General features: G+C 41.5%; 1 protein-coding gene across 3 annotated transcripts in view; it reads right to left on the reverse strand.

The window, feature by feature from the left end:
* The window catches only part of LOC141463991 (poly(rC)-binding protein 3-like), a 149,173-nt gene extending 132,121 nt beyond the window's left edge, over positions 1 to 17,052 (reverse strand). Inside the window, exon 1 of one of the 3 annotated variants that reach the window (XM_074146700.1) lies at positions 16,997 to 17,052. The gene's annotated coding sequence lies outside the window, so the exon portion shown is untranslated. The remainder of the gene's footprint in view (positions 1 to 16,996) is intronic. The other 2 variants (XM_074146702.1, XM_074146703.1) reach the window with 2 other exon arrangements.
* Positions 17,053 to 19,327: the final 2,275 nt, after the last annotated feature.

Here is a 19,327-nt window from a genome sequence, read left to right on the forward strand (position 1 = left end):
ATCTTCATTGTGGAACAAAAGATGCAGAACAGGGATATTTGTACACCATTTTTTTTCCAAACAAGTGATAAATATAACAACCTGACAGATCTAATGTTCATACTTGTATTACTATAAATCTGCAAAACACTCCACTTCAATAAAAACTTGATTTTGATGAGCTAGGAATCAGTGGTCCAGAAAAGCTTCAAAGAATAATGGAGTACTTCAGAAAAATCCTTCAGATTTGCGGATGAAATAAAATATAAGACTTTCCCTTATGTGGCCACGAAAGCTTACTGAATATCTTTGTTACTTCACACAACTGCAATTGGGCTGCTTAATTAGAGAGAGTTGAAAGTAATGTTAAAACTACTAAAAAAAAAAAAAAAAGCAGCTAAAAAAAAGAACGATGTTGTTGAAAATTCCACTGGAATTTATTTGCCTTGGTTCATAAGATATGAAAAATTAAAGTGAGTTTCAAATATATAGTCTTGTCTTTGCAGAGACTACTGCCAAACATAGAGTAAAATAACTCATCACACTAGAAATGGCTTCCTTACCATTGATAACTGCCTGATCAGTAGGCACAGAGTAGAAATCGAGAGTTAACCTGAGTGACCTAACCCTACATTGTATCATCAGTCTCTGCCTAAGCCCTTCCAGCACTATCAACTAATACGCTTCCCATTCGTCTTAAACTGTTATTGCTTAACAGCACTTTGCAACTTAACTTTCCTGATCTGATGTCTAAATGTGGGTACAAGTCAAGAGTGGACAAAGTGATTGCTACTCCAATTTCTGTGTCGCATTTTCTGTGGCAGATAAGAAAAAAAAAAAAAAAAAAGAAAGAAGAGAGAGCTGAAGGGATAGCAGAACAGTTCCTGCCTCTGTAAGCGTCCTCTGTACTATTCCAATTTAAAGACAGACCTTAAGACAAACACTATGGTGGTCATGTTGATCACAAGCCAAAGAATAAAGCAATTAAGGTTCAAGGACTACCAAGGCAAAAAAAGCAGTTAGGAGACAATATCTGTAAGCCTGTAGCAGTGTTGTGGCATCAACTTCTGATGTCCTAACTTTCCACAAAATTGTCCTTTCCCACCTCTGATTCTCTGTCAAGACGGACTAATGCAGTGTCAAGGGGTGCCAGCTACCCAACTCCCAGCCCAGTGCCAGCAACGTTTGGTGACCTCATGTGCCAAACGTATCTGGGTCCCAGGTGTGGGACCCAAGGTGTGTGCCACAGGAGGCATGGCCTCAGCAGGGGCAATGGGAAGGGGTGCATCACACCCAGCGATCACTCCTATCTTATGATTACCTCATCTCCAGCTCTTCTAATGGCTATAGACTATGTTTTTCCCTCCAGACACCAGAAAGCTGCATGGATAGGAGTCAGTTTCCCTGCAAGGATAATTCATTACAATGTAAGCAAACTTAGTACAGGTTACTGCTCAGACCTCGAAGATCTGGTTCATTTGCAAAGGGGTCTGTTGTTCCCCCCTCCCCTCCCCCCATACATGAGTGCTAGCTCAGGAGTAGCTGTAGTTACATTTCCAATGTTTGTGAGATGAAGCTGTTTAACTGTGATTTCTGCTCATCCCAGAAGGTACACAGCCACTCAGACAGCAGCTAGTCTGTGCAGGTCAGCTGTCTACATTCAACAGACTAATCAACCTGCACGGCTTAGATCAGAAAAAACCAAAACAACAGAAAATCACCGACAAAAAAACCAACCAAACAACCCACCCCACCAAAAACCCCAAACACTCATCTCTCCTCTGTTGCTGACAACGTGACCACAAGCAGTGTGACCGCATGCTCCCTGCCTCTGCCTTGCCTACCAACAGCACTGTAAGAGCCTATAAATACCATGGGGTTGAACACACACTTGTGGTGCGGATCCCACTCATACCATCTTTCCATCCTCTGGTCTCGTCGCCACATGCCAGACAGTTCTGCAGGGCTGCAAGGGCGCTCCTGGGCTTTTGCAGCCGACCGGAGTAACATGGCAGCATCGTTTGTTTCAGAAACAAAACAATACAGAAAGCTTCAGCTGTATAAGTAGGAACCAAATGGTTTCTTTTAGTCTCGAGAACCTGTTATCTGTATGTATCTGTCTTCCACCGCGCATTTTTCTTATGCTATTTATGCACTACAACACAAACTCCCTGAACAGGCTACTAACCCTAAATGATGCCAACTAAAATAAATAAATAATAACCCCTCCAATATCCTAAACTCGGGCACTCATGGAACAGCCCCCCCAATTGCCCCTTGTCACTCTTCAGTTAACAATAATAGCAAGGGCCTTCAAGAGACCTACTCTGAGGATTGGGGAGGCAAGCCAGGAATAACCATCCTGAAACTCCTCTGCTTCCAGCACAGTATGGCAAGATGAACTCCACATCTAATAGCCCGAGACGGACATTAGGAAGGAACTAGTCATTTACCAAGGAGATGGTAATAAAAGCTATGTCTCTGCAGATTCAGTGGCAATGAGGTATGAGACAAGATTCCAGCTTGGGGCTAGAAAGATGCCTTCAAATGGCTTAAATTTTCTCACTAAATCCCGTTATTTTTAAATTCCAGTTCAATTTTTGTAGCAAGTCCCCTTTCCTTGGGCTTCCCTTGGGACAGCAGGACTGCCTTTCAACTTTTCAGAACTACCACTGCTCTCCCAGATCTCAGTGTCTGATAACTTCAAAAGGGAACACAGTTGGCTCATTAGACTACTTAATGACATTCATTTTTGCACTAATGTTAAAGCACTTAATGCATTTAAAACTTTTTCTTTTTTTATTTTTAAATACCCAGTATAACCTAACAGTCAGAATGGATTTGCCAACAACTGAAAAGGACCTTCATCACAGGAGGAAGCAGGCACATTTTAAAGACAGCTTGCCTTATTCAACTTTCAGCTGAATTATGATAAAGCATCATCCAGAATGCTGCATCAAAATATTTCATACAATACTACAGCAACACTTAAATTTTTTCCAACTGAAGATAATGAAACAAAAATCTCTGGCATAGACTAGTATAGAAGCAAATAAGAAACTTGGCCACTGATGCCAGGATAAATCTGGATGGGAAGAGTAAGAAACCACCAATGGTGACACAATCGGCACTAAGTCTTTACATCTGGATGAGTAGAAGAATTTGACAATCAAGGAACAAACTGCTTTCTTACTAATTCTGAAATTCTAGCATTCACTGAGGCAAGAACAATACAAGACGCCAGTAGTGTGAGCTGTTTCACACAGATAAGCAACTCTGGAAGGATGTAAAAGGTGCTAAATGTTACTCGAGGGAGGAGAAATAGCAGTAGAGAAAGAATCAGACACATAGGATAAATTTAGCAGAAAAAGACTACCGACTAGGAAAATGCACATTAGAAGAAAATTACAGAAAGTTAAAATAAAGATTTTTTGTTTTAGTTATAAAAGTTACTACAGATGTCATTAATAGAACCACATGATATTTCTATGTAATTTGATTTATAAGCGTAATTCATTGTTGGATCACACCGAAACTGAAAACATCTTGAATTCAAGATAGATAAATCTGACACAATTCAGAAGTTTGATGTGCTGCGGCACTGGGGATGAATTGGAGAACAAAACCAATGAAGTCTGTAAAAATTTAGAGGCCTCCTAAACACAGAGACTGAATTTGGTTTTGTGAGACTTCTGGTATGTCCAGCAGCTGGTCTAATACGCAGTTGGTTTCTCTCTATTTTGGAACTATCACTTTGTTGCTTTCTTTAAATCAGAAATAAGAAATATGCATGTAAATTAACCAAAACCCAAATACATATCAAGAAAAGATGAATGATTTTTAAAATGTTTTGGGGTTGGGTGGTTTTTTGTTTGTTTTGGGGTTTTGTTTTGTTTTAAAGTCCATTAAAAGCTTTTTTTTTTTTTTTTTAAAGTCCATTTAAAGCATTAAGTTCATGTACTTTGGAGGAAATATTTTGCACCTTCCATTTGATTTGCCCTTGTCTACTAAGCCAAAGAATATAGCAATCCACAAAATTTGAAATGTGCTGATGCAGAAGCAAGGCAATACTTACTCATAATAAATAAAGCTATTCCTGCTTTAGGTTGGAACATAAGCAGCACTGACAAAAACTGTAGTTGCCTAAAAGCATCAAGCATGATGCCTTTTGAAAGTAGGGTCAATATTTGATTGGAGATCGAAGATTACATTGCAAGTTTGATCTGTTTGCAGGAGAAGCAATTGCTGGTCTTCGATGTGTTTGTATCTCCTATAAATCCAAGGGGGTAATAATTCCACAGTACAAAGCAATGACGTGACCACAAATGGAATATCTCATACAGCTCTTATCTCAAAGGATTGCAGAAAGAGATATAAAATAACTAAGCATATACAAAGAAGGCTAACTTAAATGATATAGGAATTGGAGGATAAGATACTGAATATGAAGACAGACTAAGGAAGCTAAAGTTACATAATCCAGAAAAGAGGATTGAGAAAAATATGATCATAGTCTATAAATAACTTACAGGTAACAATATAGATGAAAGAAGAGAATTATTTAGAGTCCTGGTAGAGGATAAGATGAGAAGTAATTTCCTTTCGCTAAAGAAGGAAAAAACTGAACAGAAGAATATAGGCCAAACATTCACAAAATCTAACACCCCACAGCAGTATGCATGGGACTGCATTTTAATCAAGGTGGAGACATTTCACGCACATGGCTGTTTCAACTAAAACAGGCGAATCTTGTGCCTAGCAGGGCACAGCCCAACCCTATGGTCACCCACCAACAGAATGGACCGGGGTTTGTTTTGCTGTCTGGGTACCCAATAGCAGGGATGAATACAAAGAGACATCAAAGTGGAGTATAGTTTTAAAGTTAGAAGACAGGTTGTCCAGAAGATGTATTTTTATTTTCCCCTGCAACTGATGAGAGACAGGTTGTTAATACTAACCACAGACAGGAAAAATGGCACTGACATGGCAAATAACCTGTCAAAACAGTTAAAGATGGACATACAGTGAGTGCCCAGGATGTGTCTCAAACAGTAAGAGAAGACTTCCTCTCAATTAAGCCAACTTGAAAATTTTCAGATAATGTCATCATAAGAAATACCTGCTCATAGCAAATAAGTTTGGATGAGGAAGTAGAGATTTACCTCAAAGATTGAAAAAAAAAAAAGTGAAATTTGACTTTGCAAATATATTCAACAGAGCAGCAAGAGTCCACAAAAGATGACAAGAAGCTGGCCTTAAGATTTATATGAGATCCAGAAGGCTGCTGCTAACTTGAGGGCAATTATTTCCTTGGGCACTGTGCAGGCAGCGTATCCATAACCACACAGACGTAAGCACAACCTGCACATCCACATTTGGAGGCCAGTAAAAGCTCGGGCTCTTCCCTGGCTTTGTACTGCTGTGGCTACATCGCTGTCATTACACAAGTAGCCCACTTAATGGTAGTTTTAAAAGATCGGCAGGAGGACTGCAGTGACGCACTAGTTTGCACTGCAGGCAGCCAAATACTGATGTATCCAAGTGGACTTATGTTCAGGGGTTAACTTCAGCCCAGCGAGGCTTCCAATAATCAGGGGAGAATGACTAGCTCCTGAGGTGGCAATTCAGAGCTGCTCTGCTTGAACGTGCTTCTCTCTTCCCCCGACCACAGACTGAGCCAAGGGTTGGGGGAGGCCTTGTTAGGCACCTTTGGGGAACATCCTCCTTGCATAATACATACATACTCATAACCAGGTATAACTCTGCACACTGAATTCTTTGAAACATCAGTATTTTACCTTGGATCGAACACTTGTAATATTGTTAAGTGCGTGTCTGATAACCCAACTGATTTACAATGGCCTTATGAAGAGGTAAGCAAGAATTTTTTTCATATTTAATAGCATCGCTCCACACATCTTGGGAAGATTTTGTTACTTGATTGCCAATTGTCATGAAAGCTCACATGTGCAGTGGAACAAGAATACACAACTTGCTGCATAAACATGGCCAATTGAGACATCTTTTCCTGCTATGGAAATGTCACAGGTAATCCACTGCAGTCCGTTTGCTGACAAACATCTGTACAATGGAATTTTTCTGCAAACACACCCAAGATACATAATCATAATTGGCACTTTCTGTAAGAGAAACACTGCAGTAATTAAAAGTGTAACTAGAGCTACAGATTTCCCCTAACTGCAAAAGAGCTTTTTTGTTTGATTTTTTTAGAATTTATTTTTACATCATGCACTTGTGTTTACAGTACTCTTACAGCACACTAGACAATACACCAGTGTTTACTAGGGAGGATCAGGCAACAACCAACCAAAGCCTACTTGTTCCATCCCATTAAGGGTCCCTTGCTAAAGCAGACATGCCGACACGCACAACTTCACACAGAGGTTTCAGATGCGCTGGATGCCATCCAAGACTGTATGCTCACATGCCACCGCAGCACTTTCTTGTGGCATTTACTCCTGTTTCAGATGGCATCAGAAGTACTGGGGCTGAGGCAGTTTTGAAGGGAAAAAAGAAAAAAGCCTGCCTAGAACCAAAATATGATCTTTTAGATATTTCACTGCTGAATGTTCCAAGTGGTTGAAATGAAAATGCATAAGTTTTGGGAAGTCTGTATTCCTACTGAAGTGGTGTAGTGTTCCTGTACTAACCACTAGACCTTTCCCATGTCATTAAAAATATCTCCTCTTAGGAATGTGGAAAAACAATCCACACACCAAGGTAAGCGTTTTCTGTCCAAACATATTGCAATGACTTTCACTCTCCCTTTTTCATCTCATGAACATACCACTCTTACTCTGCCTTTCCACCAGTCCATCTTTGCAAACCCATTTCTTTCTTCTTTAACCCAACAGAAGGTGCCACCTGGGCTTAACCACTCAGACTATCTTCTGAAGTGGGGAAGGAAAATCAGGAGAAATGGATGGGGGAAGAAGACAGAGCCTGCAGAAACACAGCTTCCATGGATCTTAGGATCATAGAGTTGTTTAGGGTGGAAAAGATCCTTAAAATCATCAAGTCCAACTGTAAACCTAGTACTGCCAAGTCCACCACTAAACTGCATCCCTAAGTGCCACATCTACACATCTTTTAAATACCTCCAGAAATGGTAACTCAACCGCTTCCCTGGGCAGCCTGTTCCAATGCTGCCCAAACACCCCTTTTGGTGAAGAAATTTTTCCTAATATCCAATCTAAGCCTCCCCTGACACAACTTGAAGTTGTTTCTTCTCATCCTATCACTTGTTACTTGGGGAAAAGCTCATATCTTATTCAGATATGAGCTGGAGCAGTATCACACACAACTTTCACAATGAGATGCCACCTTGCAGCCCAAGTCAACAGAAGATGCTGGTAAGCGAAGTGGTATTACAATATGGCTACAGTTACAAATCTAAGGTCCTCATTGGCTAAGAATGCAGATCAGTGTCACTTCAGATTGCCAAAAAAGAGAAACAGAAGATATTTATGGCTCAGAATCCCCTCCAATACTATTTTTGTCACAAAGTCACTATGTGTGTACACAAGCTACTGATAGGTACATAAATTAGGCACCCAGTGCTTACAACAAAACTACTGACTTTGGCTAAATGGTAATTGAACAACATTATTACGTTAAAATTAATACAGATGAACTCCATGACTTGCTGATTACACATCATAAATTAAGAAGAGATTTATTTGAACAAATACAGTTCAATGAGTCCTTTTCATGAACGAGAAGTGTGAAAGCAAGAGAGACTGTTACACAAGCAGTTATTCAAAGCTGCATACGTGAAAGCTAGTCTCACAACAGGAGCTATAAACCCATTTCAGTTCATTACTACAGCCTACCCGTTTGACGTCTACCCTAATAAATGGTTCTCAATGAAAAGCATGCAAGTGCTCACCATTTTCTCTGGCTTTCCCCAGAGTATTGAGGATCATTAGACAGATCATAGGCTTTCTGCAAGAGACGTCTGCGTAGTTTTCAAATTTTGACTGATAATCTCTTGAAATAAGGCTTGCAACAGAAGACACGCTGAGGCAAAGTCATCACTAGTCTGAATCTGTGAGGATGTGATTTTTGAAGATGATTTTGCCTTCTGTTTTAGACATATTTGCAGGTCCAAAGTGGTTTTATTCTGTGAATATCCCCACCCTCCAAAAAAACTGCAATTACCATTAAGAAACTAGAAGCACCTACCCAGAACTACTTCAGCTGAGATGTTTCTGTGACCATTCCTAGCAACAGACTTGTTTCTCAGAATTTTCTCAGAAAGCAGAGATAACAGTGCAAATTAATTTCCTTTTAAACTTGGACAAAAACGTACACAAAACTTTCTTAGATTCTATAAACAAAAGTGTGCAAGAAATTTAATGTAGTATAAACATGATAATTTTCTTTAGAAAGTTGCCAGCCATGGTTTAAAGGTGTAGCTAAGTTCCCAGTTAAGTGTTTCAAGCAAGAATTAATATCTCTGAAATCAACACATCCAAGAAAGGATTTTGTAAAATCTACTAAGCTTCACATAAGATAATCCCCCTATATAAAGTTATATGTATCTGAAAAATCCGAATTGCATTAGCAGTGGAGGAACTAGAAATGAAACACGTTTTAGGTGCATCTGCAATCTTTTACACTTGTCCAGTATATTTTAAGGATATTATTTAGAAACACATTTCTTTATCTGTGAACTCAGCTGTATTCTCATTGAGAGCATCAGATTTTGATGTATGATCTCAGAGGCACACAGAGCTAAAATGAAGGTGACATTTTATTAGTAGCCGTGGGCAACCCTAGTTCTGGCTATTTTCATTATTATTTATCTCTCAATATACATATGATGTGCTGCTTTTAACTTTATTGACTAATAATAATATTCACTGGAGACTGGATCTTTCCTGTCTAGTAATGGGAAAGCAAAAAGGTCACAAGGTAAAAGAAAACTCCATTTTCATAGGCACTTTAATGCATTGCTCCTAAGGGAATTCAAGTTGCTTTCGAAAGATTTAGATATATATTGGTGGGCCCTTTACTCCTGAGCCAACTAAAAGCCCATCCATCTGTGCACAATCCAATGTAATAAAAGCACAGTAAAAAGGATAGTTTCTGTACACTTTTTTTGTAAAGCCTCGCTTGCATTTTATTGCCAACTCCACAGTAACTTCACACACCCTCTCAAAGTAAGATCAGGGCTGTTTCTTAACCGGAGGTACAACAGGCAAGAAAAGGTCACAGTGCTGTGAGACTGATTTCCTTTCAGACAATGAACAGGATTAGAAGTGAATAGGTCCCAGTGAGCAGATTACCCTAAAATGAAACCCAGGGATGACAAGGCAAAGCCCAGGGTCCAAATCCCATGTCAGCAATCTTCTCCCAGTAAGTCTGAGGTTAAGAAGTGGCTACCAACAAAACTGGCATATATATGTGAAATCCACCACAAGTGGTGGTAATACATTTTCCCCAGTCAAACAACAAAGTAAACAAACAAAACCCTCTAAAAGTGTAGCAAAACCAAAAGTTAAGGCTCCCTGTGTCAGAAGAAAACTAGTATCAGAAAATACAGGAATTAAGATAGGTTGCCTAAAATGGCAACAACTCTGCCTTTTATCATATTTTCATTGAAACTGAAAACCAAGAGAGCAGCAAGGATGTTTCTGAGAAATCAAAAAGCATAATCCAACCACATTAAAGTATATTCACACAACTGCAAGATCGTATTGCCCACTGGCTATAAAGTACTGCTCATCTATCACTCATCAGCTGACAGTAACCGGTCATGGACATGATCCTACACTGGGACAACACAAAAGAGGTGAGTTGCCGTTACATTCACTCATGATGGTCTTATTAGCTGAAGAAGGAAGTTACTTGCATTTCTAGTGTTTAAACTAATACAGTCTGCTCCAGAACCAGGATCTCCCTGAAGCTACCATGCCACAGCTGAAGACCAGTGTCTTCTTAAAACATGCTTTTTAAGGCATGGGTGAAATTACTCACAAACTCTAATTAGCTACCAATGAGAGGCTGAGTACTATGATGTCATGTACTAAGTTACAATAGGATATGCTGACAGATTAACTGGCACTGAAGCTACTAGAGATATATAGGAAATTACGGTTCCTGTAGGCAAACAGGAGGCCAACAGCAACGCTAGTTAAATGTGTGGGAAAGAGTCACGACCAGCATGTGAGGGTCACAACAGACACCCCCAAGTACAGATGCATCTCTGTCAGCATTGGAGGCTGACAGTTTGAGAAGCAGCTGTAGGTAGTCATGGGAAAGTAGAGCTTCAGGAGGCTCCACCACCACGGCTCACATTAGAGGCTTTTATAAGAGATATGCAATTCCCGCACAAACAACAGAAGCCTTCAAAATTTCAGCAATATTTTAAAACACAGGGTCAAATTCAGAGTATCTTATCTGACACTACAAACACTGCAGGTACATTAAGACTTTGTTACCAGCAAGGTTTAAGAGCCCTTATGATTTCTATTCAGCCACCCCTACCCCACCCCAGTCCCCAGTAAGCATCGTGGGATGTTCACAGTACTTAATTAACAGCGACACTCTTTCCGCTACCTGCCGGGCATCTGTATTTGTACAGTGTGAATGCTGATGGGGGAAGGAGGGAGAGGGAAATGAAGTATATCTCTCTCAGTGTCTGCCTGGAGCCCTCGCTCTTCCCAGAGAAATCTAACAGTGCGACTTCTGATGTTCCCTTCTTCTCGATCAAAACCCGCTGATTTAAACATCTCTGAACTGAAAGGAGTTGAGACTCCAAACCTGATTCTCATCACTGTGAATGAAAACTCTGAAGTTGAATATCAGAACAATAGTGGATCAGAACATCTTGTATATTTTCCTATTTCCAGGAGCAAAACATTTTATTTTAATTTACTCTCATAGGTATATCATACATCAACAAAAAAGGCAAACAGTCTTTTTAATCACTTTGATCGTACATAAGCAAATCTCCACCAGATCCAGGCAGCTCAGGGACTTTCAGTATATAATCCAGTACTATATAGTAATTATTGAGTGGATTTACAGCATTTACAAAGGTTGCATCTGCACCCAATGTTTTCAGACCCATTTCATTTAAAATCTCCGCTGTTGTTCTATAGAATATTTAATGTTAGGAAACAGCCAGCAAAATTTCCATTAGCTCTTCTGGCTAGATGCTGGCATGCAGCCACAATCATGCTAATGAGATCCTCGAGGTACGCACACAGTTTTGTTAATTGAGTGAAATCACAGAAAAGTCATTTTATGGTCCTCAAAGCTCAGATTCTATCTTTCTGTTAGTTTTTAAATCAGGGTCAACTGCTGAATAGGTGTTTTACTGCCCATTGATTAGAAGAATACAAGCCAACAAGGGTAAAGGTAATAAGCCATCATAAATACACGACTAGATGGTGTGGACACTGCACCAAGCACTTCATTGCCATGTAGCTACATCCAAAAGTACTCTTTTTTTGGGAAACATACCCCTGTCTTTGTTTTTCTGTACTGCTCTGCATCTGGGATGGTATTCTGCTTCCCTTGCTGCCACCAGGACAACCAGACTGTTCAGATTTCATTTCATGTAATCCTCACATCAGCGCTAATATCTTATCTGTATTTGCTTACCAACAAATGCATATCTATTTGTTTTTAAAAGATGTCAGGAGTCTTTTTCTAGAGCTCCACTTGCTCTGTATGCAGCTGCCCAGCTTCTTGCTGCGTGCCTGGGACTGCGGCTCTGACACAGCCACCCCCAGTTGCTAAAACTTTGCTGAACATTCATAAAGCCTCATTTTAAGAATCACAGTCAACTGCTTTTTTTGGTTTTCTTGTTTGGGTTTTTTTAATTTTTTTTTTATTTTAGTGAAATGATTCTGTTTCTTATTACTGACATGTCCCTAAATTAGTCTAAGTATAGCCAAAAGATTTTCAGTAAAAGTACTGTGACTCTAACAGAAATAAAGCAGTACAGAACAATGCAGAGAAGTGTAAATTGTTTTTCTAAACATTTTCATCACTACTTTTTTTTTTTAATTATTTGAAAATGTTTGTCTTAAACTGTTTATGAGGTCAAATGACCAAAATCAAAAATTACACATTTAAGATTCTCTCTGAAGCATTTTGCAGAAGTTTGCAGGTGTCACTGCAATAAATCCTACTAAGAAATGCTACAGGGTCCTCCTCACGCACATGTACCAAGCTATTGAGCAACTAGCTTATGCTGAGAACAACAGGTACATGGACTCTTTTTACTCATTTTATAAGTTTGCTGAATCCTGCCACCAATGCCCACATCTTTCTCAGAAGAAAAGTCTGTTGAGGTCACTGGGCTGAGTCTCGACAGTCTTAATCGCTGCTCAATGACTCCCAGCAGTGTCTAGCTACGACGTCAAGCATGGAGCTCTGAGGGGGTGGGTGGAACAGGAAAGTTCATCAGACTCCAAATGACAATTACAGCTTTGGGAAAAATAAGGTCTGATTCGAGTGGGAGTCTGGCCTGTAGAGGAACAGAATTTAAAAAAAAAAAATAAAAAAAAAAATGCATACATTAACCCTCTTGGAAAAAAGATCCATTCACGTTGGTTTGCATCTTTTTGGAAGCAGAGATAATAACCTTTTATTGTATTTATTTATTTACTTTAAATAACAATGACTTTCTATACTAATTGTTTTTTGTGTCTCTGTACTGAAGGCTTTCAGGGCTCAGAAAGCCAGTCAAGATGCTGAACAGCGTGTGCATGCACAACATGACAGCCTTTGGCAGGGGACACAAAGGCTTCTGACGACGGGTGAGCACAGCAAAGGGCCACCCGTCTGCGTCAGGGATGGTGGGGCTGTCTGCTAGAAATCTTGGCATGCTGCTCAAATGAGAGTTTGTTGACCTGAGCTTGATTTCTGTGCCTGATTGATGAATGTTAACATACTTGCTGAATATTGTCATGGCTTTATAACCACTTTATAGGTGCGCAGACATATTATCATCTCCCTTTTCCCTCCCCCTAACCAATGGATACTACACTCCATAAAAACATACACCCTTAAGACTATGTGGATATCTATTACAAAGATTTTCTCCTTGATTTTAATCCAAAAGACCTGGCACCAAGCTGGTATTTTTTAATTAAAACCTCCTTCGCTCAGCTCTTTTTTGTCTTGTGGAGCATCTATCAATCAGGAGGAGTCACCGCAAGATGCGCCCGGTGGCAGGAGGCCATTTCATCCCCTCCCCCAACCCCAGACACTGACTCCCCACCCCCACCCCCCCATCCCTCTAACCCCCCCTTCCAACTTCATTAACTAAATGTACTGAATAAACCTTAACATCCCAGCTAAATCCTATTGGCCCTGGATTTGCTGCTTAATGCTAAAACCCAAGCGACCCATTTTTCTCCTGTTGATACTTCTATTGCTGATGGCAGCCAGCAGAGAAAAATACCCAACCTTAAACTATTTTAAGGTAGGGAACAAAACCGAGAGAATTCATCCCTCACTCTTTCTGCTGCTGCTCATGAACTTTACGTAAGCTCTACTTCGTGTGTCAAAGCCTCCACTGCTTTTGTGCTTCATAGGCAACACAGTGAGTCTGTTGCTTAGCAAATGAATGCAACAAAGTGCATCTGTTATTAAAAGTGCAACAAGGCTTCTTTTAAAGAAAAATGATCTTGAAAAATCTATGAAAAGAAATTGCTGTGCATTATAACAACATCATGACTGGAGATGCTAGAAACTTCAGAAGATGGAGACCTCACTAACTGAAAATCTTCGGGGAAGACTAAAGAGAGTAAACAGTTTCAGTGCTACAGATTAATTTTGAGTTCCTTACGTTTTGGTTTAAACTGTAATAGATTTCACGCACGCAACTGAAAAAGGCTAAAGATTATTTACCACCCCCCTGCCTCCTGGCTGCCACCCTTCCCGCTGCACCCCAGTTATAATTGCTGTAGCTAATCTCACCGCAGCTCAGCTGCCCAACACTTCCTCTTCAGTCCGTGATGACGAGTGGGAATGCTGATGGTCACTTGCCAGCTTTTTACTCTTTATACCCAAAACACCCAAACTGGGTTACCCATCCAGCTGCAAAGTCTCCCTATAGTAGCATTCAAGAGCTCTGGCACTCCTGACTGCTCCTGGAGCCACCAGCCTGCCTTTACTCCTTGCTCCATCACACCTCCAGCCTCTCTGCCTGCCTCAAACTATCACCACCACGTGTTTTGCCACAGCATCTGCCACTCCAACCCCTTCCCTCCTGCAAGTACCCCTTTCACACTTCTGCCACATGCACCCATGGCTGCAGCTACATCCCCCAGTAGCTTTGCAATCTTCTCCGCGACTTCCTGCTGCAGTGATACACCCTTGCCCTACTGCAGGGTCCTTTTGCAGTTGTCTCCGCCCAGCGTGTTCAGCTCCAGCATCCATCCCAACCTTCCTGAGAAGGAGGGAAGGCTCATCTTCTGCTCCCCCACCCCTGTGCCTTGTCCCGTTTCCCCCAGCGCAGAGCACCACGAGGGTTGCAAACCACTGCGTTTCAGCTAGGACAGCCTCTTGCCCTGCGATGGCTGCGTGGCAAGCAGCTTCACGCACAGACAACCGAGCGCTTCCCTCACAGCTTTCAAGAGTCGCTCACCACATTTTCAGTAATCTGTCAGAGAAGGCTATTCCAGCTTCTTCTTGAGGGATCCAACCAAGTCTTTGGATTCAACTTATATTTTTAATAACACATTTCATTTTACATTAATATCAGAACTCAGTGCCTTACAATACTGAGGCCAGTTTCTAAGAAGGGCTGCATCCTGAAACGTCTACCCCATGCATGCCCAGTCCTTTGCCCAGCAAATTCCTGTGGCATTCAGAGGCTGCAAAGGCTGAAAAGAAACAAGGAACCTGGACATCTGGTAGAAATTCAGTTATCCCGAATAAAAATTATATTTACAAAGTACCTAAAAGCAAATATAATCTAACACTGAAGATACACAGCACCGGCTACGCATTAAGATTATTAGTGCGAGGTCTGTTATGAGAAGGCTTTCAAATAAAAATGCCTTCTTACTGACTGTGTGCTTGCGTTAATGTATTTCTTACCAATACCACTAATGGACCGTTTATCATGTTTCTAGCTTCTCTGAAGTAACAAGAAAAATGTATTGAGCCGTGTAAGAATAAAATAAATATACCCATGTTGCTACACTTTATCATACTGCACACACTCTACAGATGTTTTTAAATATGGTCCTTGAAGGAAGTAAAGGCAACTGACTTCAATATTACAGAAATATTTAAACCAGCATAAATTGGAGACCAAGAACGATAAGGAACTGAATCAGTAAAACAAACAGTTACATTCTCAAGGACTTATTTTTGCAGCCTGGACACAGATGAGATAAAGAAAGGGGGCAAGGTCTTCTGTAAGAAACAAGCTCTTTCAGATTGTAAGGAAAGAAAAAAATATTTTTGTTCATCTGATTACAGATTAAGGCTTGGAGTAATAACCACATGATCAATCAAGTTTTTCCTTTTCTTGAATGCAATGAGTAGAATACTAGATAGATGACGTATTTGTTAAGAGGTTTATGAGTAGGCAAGCCTCAGCTTTTCAGTTTATTTTATTTTTATAAACTCTTGCCTGATTTTAGTATGGCGGATTCCTGGGTCCCATTTTGAACCATCCTCAGTGATAGCTCATGAACTTTACACCAGGAATCTTCGTAGGGAGAAGCGGTGGACAAATGGATTACCAGCTGCTCAACTCCATTTTTTACTATTGTTCTACTTCTAAAACCACATATAAAAGAAATAAGTAAGACCTACAACTAGACTAGATGGTACACACGCTTCCTTTTTTTAAACATTTGAAGATAGACATGCACAGCAATTTCCAGCTATGGTTGCATTTTGCGGTCTATAATCTACACAAGAGTTGTTAAAATATCATTAGGTAGTATGTGTTAAATGAGTGTTTATCAGAAACACGTATAGAAATTGTACACTGAACATAGCCATACCCAGTGCAATTGGACGTTCTAGCAAATGTATCAAAGAGATTAAAGCATAGTTTTTGGCACATAGTAACAAAATTTCTTGCAACTTAAAAAAGAATAATATTATAATTATTAATACTAATAATGCTATCGTAAGTTATCATAAAGCAACCATATATTTCTTAACTTTTCTTTAAGAAACACACACTTTGAAGTTAACTTTTCTCCCACTGCACAACACAGGATATGATTTGTTTACTTAGACTGTTTATATTAGCAACTTAAAAAAGAGAAAGCCTCCAGAAACATTACCAGCTAAATAAAAGAAAGCAACTTCCAATGCTAACACTCCCCAAAATATGGGACAATATTCCGCTTCTGTTGCTTTTAACAGTGATGCTGGTTTACAGTACGTCTGAAACTTCTCATTCTCTGCCTTTCTAATCCCCACGATCCCCCCGCAGCCCCTCTGCTTTCCCTTGGCCAGGACCAGCTCTCTTCTCCCCTTTTCACATCAAACTTGCAGGAAACTATTAACAGGGTGGTGGCTGCAGGAAAAGGGGGAAAAACACACACACAGACCCCGCAGCCTCTAGACGACATTATCGCGTTTAAACCCCGGAGCTGCCGGCTCAGGCGGGGTTACTCACCCGAAGGAAGCGCACGCTTTCCATGGGACAGTCCCTAATTTCAGCTATTTTAGCGCGGCTCGCTCGGCGCGGGTGATGAACCGGCCCCATCTCCCCGCAAATCCCTTCTATCAACAACTTGTTGGTTTCGAGCTTCTCACGACTTTGCCCATCGCAGCCCGTCCCGGGCAGGCAGAGGAGAGAAACTTCACCCCCTAAAGCACCCACAAAAGTAGTACGTTCGACTCCTGCAAGCACAAAACAAAGCACCCCCCAAAAAATACCCCACCCCCGCAGGCAGCACCCCCTCCCCGGCCGCCTTACAACTCCAGAAAGCGAGCGAGGGTTTCTCCCGTACCTGCTCCTTCCCCTCACCCCCGCAGCGGGCCGAGCAGCGGTACCCACCTGCCGAGCGGCTCCCCGAGCCCGGCCGCGGCCCCACGCCGCTCCCTGCCTCCCGTGGGGGTGCGCAGCCGGCCGCCTCCCTCCGCGCCGCCCTCCCGCCGGGATGCAGCCAGCCGCCTCCCTCCCTGCCGCCCGGGCGCGGACAGATGGCCGGGAGACCTCAGCTCTACCGGAGTGAAGCAAAGCTAAGCTTTTTTTCTTTTCTTTTTTTTTTTTTTCCTCCCTTCCCCTCCTTTTTTTTTTTTTTTTTTTTCTTCTTCCTCCTTCCCCTTTTCCTCCCTTCTCCCCCTTTTTTCCTCCCTTCCTCCCCTGGCTTAGCCCCTGGCAGATAAACCCGAGTCAGCCGGAGCGCACTCACAACACCCCCTCCACCAATCTTTTCAATTAGTGCCACATGAGAGGAGCTTCTGCCCAAAATCTGCTTAAGAAAGGGCCAGAGGGCAGGGCAATCTCCTTTGCTCAACAATGACCAGAAGCTGCTATAAATATCCAAACAAAAGCACTGTCAAGGCCAGGAATGTCACATCCTAATGTGATAAAAATTGTAAAGATCTAATGTATACCAGAAGTACAAAGGAGGAAAAACAATTTTTAAAAAAGAGACAAAGATTAAAAGCAGTTGCTACCTTCCTACCCTCTCCCCCAATACGTAACCTTGCAATATGTTATCAAAGTTGTATATTTCTGGGTGCCAAGCTATTATGTTTTCGAGGTCCCGAGCAGCTTGCTCACAATCCCTTTGTGACAGCTGCACTCTAATATTTATAGGTACTCCAGCCTATGCATCTTATACAACCAAGCACAGTGACCAGGGCTGGTCAGAGGTAGCCTTCAACCCCACAGGTATGTTACAGCACACTAATAGCATAAACAATGACTTCACTAAATTAAAACATTAACAGGAGGTTCCCAATATGCCAATAAGTAAATCAATACATTAATTAAGTACAGACTTGGATGCATTTGTACCAAAACTGGAGGAAGAGAATCTAGTTTGATTTAGACATATTTCACCCCAGCATATTCCAGCACTGTGAGTGAGGAGAAACTCCAGCCTGAGGTTTCTAACTATATGGTGGGTTAGAGTTGAAAACCAACAACCCTCCCACCCCAAAATACCCTTGATCCATCAGAGTGCCTCCACCAGCAGTGCCTGCACCCCTTTGCAAATCTCCAGTTTACGCCGTACACGCAGCTGGATGCTGCCAGCTCCGGCATGGGGAGCGCAGGGCAGGGTGGGAGAAAGGGGTGGTTTGGGCCCCATTTGACTGCTTGTAAACTCTGCGATGCCTTTGAGATAGTAATTTCCAGCCTGTTGATGGCAGGATGACAACAGCTAGGTTCATCTGAGGGGAAGCCGATAGTCACTGTCACCTAATTCCCCCCACAGACGTTCCTGAATGTAATCATTGCAAAGGGAGGGCACTCAGCTGATGTCCCTCCAACTCTCGTGTCTCAATGTTTGTGTACAAATCTATGTAAAAGTAGTTAATCCTATTGACTAACCTCATGCTCTTTTAGAACAGAGATAAAAGCCGTCTGAAATTATCCCTGTGTTTCCTCTGTTCGGTTTCCACCAACTCAACAATAAACTTCTCTTCTAGTACAAATAAATGTTATTTTTTCCATTTCATTCCCATGCCCTCCTCTGATCATACTTGTTTGTCCCGCTGCAGTGAACACTGCTTTCTCATACTAAACCCATTCACATACAGGCTTATCCTCAAAGCACCCTTATCCTCAAAGGATGTCCAGAGATGGTTTTTGCTGGCTTATTAATTCCCTGAATTTAAGCATCTGCCCTACGTAACAAAGAGTGTACTTTTAGAAGATGATTTGAAGAAATGCATTTAAAAGAGAGAATATTTAAGCGAAGCTCCTACAAAACCCTAGCCCAAAAATCACATGCACAGGCTTACAAGAACATAACTGCCCACGAGATTTCCAGACTTCCTAGTTTTAGCAGGGACAGAAATATTCTTTATTTCAACAAAGAGCTTTCAGTAACTCAGAGTGCACAGATGCAGAACAATAACACCAACACGAGCAACACAGACTAAGCATTGTCAGGCCAAAGCCACTGGCCCGTGGGGTGACAAATCCCTCCCCAAGGACAGGGGAGAGCAAAGCAGAGACCCCAGTCCTGGAAGAGGCAGGGAGAACGTCCACATAGTGTTGCCCAGCCCAGCAGCTGGAGGTATGGCAGGATGTCTGGCTGTATTTGGCAGGTATTGCAATATAGCTAATAAACCCCGCTGGCTCCACCAGCTGATCTTTATATTGAGTCCTGTTTTTACCCCAAACTGGGTGTCTGCAGCAGTGGTACGGACA

Source organism: Numenius arquata, chromosome 4, assembly GCF_964106895.1.
Source record: "Numenius arquata chromosome 4, bNumArq3.hap1.1, whole genome shotgun sequence".
Classification (NCBI taxonomy): domain Eukaryota; kingdom Metazoa; phylum Chordata; class Aves; order Charadriiformes; family Scolopacidae; genus Numenius; species Numenius arquata.